General features: G+C 53.0%; 2 non-coding genes across 2 annotated transcripts; both read left to right on the forward strand.

Annotated features, from left to right (window-relative positions):
* Positions 1-460: 460 nt before the first annotated feature.
* TRNAM-CAU lies at positions 461-532 on the forward strand. The gene has a single exon. It is a non-coding gene; the product is annotated as a tRNA-Met (tRNA).
* A 1,588-nt stretch (positions 533-2,120) lies between these two features.
* TRNAG-UCC lies at positions 2,121-2,192 on the forward strand. The gene has a single exon. It is a non-coding gene; the product is annotated as a tRNA-Gly (tRNA).
* Positions 2,193-4,562: the final 2,370 nt, after the last annotated feature.

A 4,562-nucleotide genomic window follows, 5' to 3' on the forward strand; every position in this document is an offset into this window, starting at 1 on the left:
TAAAGCGAACTTGTCAATAATATAACGGCATATATACTTATTATAGATCACTTTTATGCACTTATATGGTACCAAGAGCATTAAACCAATCCCAGAGCAGGGCAAACTATCCCAGAAGGCAGGACAAACCGATCTCAGAAGGGGATCCGACCATCTCAGAAGTGGGAGGACAAACCACGCTGACCTCAGAAGTGGGTCCAGAGAGGGACTAAATAAAATAACAGTCTCACTTCAAAAGTGATCCCCATCACGGAGTTTGGGGTGAGCCAGGTGTCACTGGTGAGGGTCCAAAATCTTGTGGAAAGTTCATGCAGAGAGCTCAACCTGTTTAGGAAAAGGAAAAGGATGTGCAGTGCACAGGCAGGAAAAAGGAAAGAGGCATGAGCAAAAGCGCTGGTGCTGGCAGTGCCAGGGATCACCAGGCAGGGCTGTGGGAGGTCCCGGCTGGGCTGCTGGGGGGAGCAGAGTGGCGCAGCGGAAGCGTGCTGGGCCCATAACCCAGAGGTCGATGGATCGAAACCATCCTCTGCTAGTTGTTTTCTTCCCCGCCCCCCCCGCTCCAGCGGCCCCAGACGCTACCTCTCCCTTGCATCTTTCAGCAAGTTTTAACCTGCACTGCTGCTGTCCTGCTCTCCTGCCTCAGCCCCCTCTCTCTGCCACTGCCACCTTCTTTCTCCCTTGCCTTCTCAGGAGCCAGCACTCCCAAAGTGCCCCTCAGCAAGGCAGACGGGTGGGTGCGGAGCAGCAGGCAGAGCACAGCACAGAGCTTCCCCCACAAGGCAGTGGGTGTCCTGGGGACACAGGTGTTTCTCCCTTCCCATCAGGCAGCCCAATCCCAACTTCCCAGCTGCAAGTGGGGACCTCCAGGGCTCTGCAGGTGGGGAGGAGGACAAGGCTGGTGCTCCTTTAGGAAACACCAATGCAATCGACTCAGCCACCTGGGAGCTTTCTCCATCCTAGTCTGTTTGCTGCAGTGTCCACTCGTAGGTCCAGCCAGGAGCAGGGCTGAGCAGGTTTTCCCAATGGGCACTGTATTGGCTCTGTATGGGCTACATGTGGCTAGGTATCGGTAAGGAAGGGAAGAGGGGGTGCTGCAGGGTGGCCTCTGTGAGAAGAAGTAAGGGGCTTTCCTGTGCCGGACACAGCTGGTTCCATCTCCACAGCAGACCCACTACAGGACACAGCTGAGCCACCAGTAAAGTTTGTGGCCTCTGTGAAAACGTAGAAAGGTAGAAAATGCCAGACAGAGAGAGGAGGAAGAAAAACAAAAGGGTCAGAAAGAGCAGAGGGAAAATGCATCCCTCCTGTGTCATTTAGGTGGGTGGAGGAGTATGGAGTGAAGGAGTGAAGTTGAGCCTGGGTAAGAGGGAAGAAAGGTGGTGTTTTATGTTTGTCTTTTTGTTTTTCACTCTGTGAATCCATTTCAACTGGCAATAAATTAATTTCCCCCAAGTTGAGTCTGTTTTGCCCACAACAGTTTTTGCTAAGCCATGTCCTTGTGTTTATCTTGACCTGGAAGCTTTCTCATCCTATTTTCTATGCCTTGCATCCCACTGAAGGTGAGGAAAGAAGTGAGCAGCTGGGTGGGCGTTTGGCTGTTAGCTATGCTTACATCACCATCACAGGCACATACACTTGCATAGTACATGCAGAGCTGGCACATGTATGAACGCAGATGGGGAGCGGCACCATTACCAGCACCCACAGAAGCACCACCAGCACTCACACAGGCATGAACGAGACAGATGGCCCGATCCTTTTCTTTCCTTCTGGCTGCTTAGGGCTGGAGATGAGTGCTGGACACAGAACCCCTCCCTCCCACATGCGCACCCGCAGGTCCCTCGAACCCTGGGCTGTACCATAGGTCTGTGCAGAGTCCGTGCCTGGAGCTCAGTCCCGGTTTGTCCAGCGTCCTGCTCCAACCCTGGGCAGCCCCTGATGCTGATCTCCCTTAGTCAGCGGCTAGTGCAGCTTGAGATTCCTTAGCCAACATCTTACACACACAGAAAAGACACACAGCCTAGCAGCTTGAGGTTCTGTGTGTGTGTGTGCAGGGAGCGGGAAGGAGGAGTCCGGCCAGTCTGTGAGGCAGAGGAGCAGGAGGCAGCAGTGTGCCAGGGGTGTTGGTGGTATAGTGGTGAGCATAGCTGCCTTCCAAGCAGTTGACCCGGGTTCGATTCCCGGCCAACGCAGTGGGCGCCTTTTTTTCAGCTGGGCTCTACAGTGCCTTGCCTCTCCTGCTTCAAAACCACTCACCCAGCTTCCCCCAGCAAGTTCAGCTCCCACCAGTAAGGAAGCAAGCACAGAGCAGCTGATTGGCAGGCAGCTCTGCTGCTGACTGTCAAAGCCACGCTCACAGGCACAAAGCCCTGCCCTGCTCCTCCCAGCACCCACAGCAACCCGGGCTCCACGCAGTCTCTGGCAACACCTCTGTGTTTCCCAACCCAGGCATCGCTTCCTGCTCCCAAGCCTGTAAGGGAAAGCCTCAGCCTTGCTGCTGGGTCCCACCAAAACAGCCCCATGTCTTGTAAGCTCCATTGTGTAACCCCAGAATGGTGTGATCAGAGCAGCACAGAGCCAAGGTGCTGTTCCTGTAACCCTACGTGAGAGGCAACAGCCTCTGGTCCTCTATTCCCTGCCATGATACATCTGCTTTTCTGGGCAGCCTCTCTCTTCATCCCTGGTGCTCCCCAGTTTCTCTCCCAGGGATGCCAGATGATGGTGCTGGTGAGAAATGCTGATATAGTGTCAGCTGCTTGGAGACACCCCGCCTAGACCAGTGTATTCTGCCAGGCTGGGCTGACAGTAAAAACCCAATCTGGGCAGTGGGGTTGTATACATGTAGGGTTTATGTTGGCACAGTATTTACAGACCCCCACTCTGTAACCAGCAATGCTACAAGTAGGTGGAGTTATGACGAGGGGGATTGTGATTGCTCTGTTCCCTACCGAAATGCCCACCCTAACCCCATCTTCCAGTCACACTGGCTACGTCCAGAGCTGAAAACCAGTGCTTTCCTCCTTTCCACTCCATATCCATCCCCTGGAGTTTATTCCCACAACACCAATGAAAGAGAGAATTGCAATGGCAATGTGAAGTTTGTGAACAACATTTGAGAGGACTTGTCAAAAGGTCTATATTAACATTCACATCTGACCACTTGGGACACTGGTCTTTGACCACACTGTCCTGGTTCTGGCTGGGACAGAGTTAACTTTCTCCCCAGTAGCTTGGGGGGTGTGCTGTGTTTTGGGTTTGGTATGAAAGGAGCGTTGATGGCCCATTGATGCTTTGGCTGTTGCTGGGTGATGCTCGCACGGGGCGGGGGGAGCACAGCCGGGGTGAGGGACCCAGCTGGCCAATGGGGTATTCTATACCATGTGACATCATGCTCAGTATAAAAACCAGGTGTGTGGGGGGGCTCGCCACCCCCGTTCGTGACACGCGGTCGGTGGTCGGTGAGCAGTTGCATTGTGTATCGCCTGCTTTGTATATTCTGTTATTGTTGTTGTCCTCACTGTTACTATTACTGTTCTATTTTGTTTTATTTCAATTATTAAACTGTTTTATCTCAACCCGGGGGTTTTCCTCCTTGTGCTCTCCCGATTCTCTCCCCCATCCCACCGGAGGGGGGGGGGGAGGGAGCGGCTGCGGGGGGGTAAACCACGACACACACTCACAGTAAAACAGGGTTACTGTGTGTGGCATTTCTTGTATTTCCAGCTGCGTCCGTTGGTTCTTGCCATCTTACTGGGTATGTTTGACAAGAAGATGGTGCTCTCTACTCTGCCTGTCCACCGTCCTGCCCCAGGTGTTTGGAGACATGCATAAGGTGCCCCCCAGCCTTCCCTTCCCCAGGCTAACCAACCCCAGCTCTCCCAGCCTCTCCTCATATGACAGATGAGCCAAGTCCTTAATCACCTCTGTGTCCCTTTGGCAGGGCTGACAGACCCCCTAGCTGTGCAGAACTGGGAATCAGCCGCACAATGACACTGGTGGAGTCCCTGTAAGGGCACTTGGCATGCAGACGTCCAGGTCTCCTGCAGATGAAGGAAACTTTGCAGAAGGCTTTCCACTTGGTTCTGGGAGCAGATTAGACCAAAAAAGAAAGCAGAAGCAAGAGCATTCAGTCAGGGGAAGACGTGCACCTGCCCCAAAGTTTATGTACCTCAAGCAACAATGGCTGCTGAGAGGTTTTGGTGGCGCAGCTTGAGTGGTTGAGGAGAGAAATGCATCATCTGTGAGACTAAACAGCGACACTGGATCTTACTTTGTACTTGGCGGCATACTTGCATGTAGGAGGCCTTGGTTTACTGCTGAGCAGCTTAGGTGCCTTTTCCCTCCAAAACACCTGTAACTTCTAGCTCCATGTCCAGAAAGGTGCATCAGCAAAAGGAAACAAGTTATAAACCAGTGCCAGGACTCTGGCTGAGATTCAGGCTCAGAAAGACAACTTGTCCTTGCATGTTTCTAAAGGAGCCCTCCACAAATCAGCTGAACACGTGTCCAATTTTTCCTGCCACTTCAGGAAGTGTTGTCATCTCCGCCGAGTTCATAAGCCT

This window comes from Fulmarus glacialis, unplaced genomic scaffold (genome assembly GCF_000690835.1).
Source record: "Fulmarus glacialis isolate BGI_N327 unplaced genomic scaffold, ASM69083v1 scaffold22789, whole genome shotgun sequence".
NCBI classification, from domain to species: Eukaryota; Metazoa; Chordata; class Aves; order Procellariiformes; family Procellariidae; genus Fulmarus; species Fulmarus glacialis.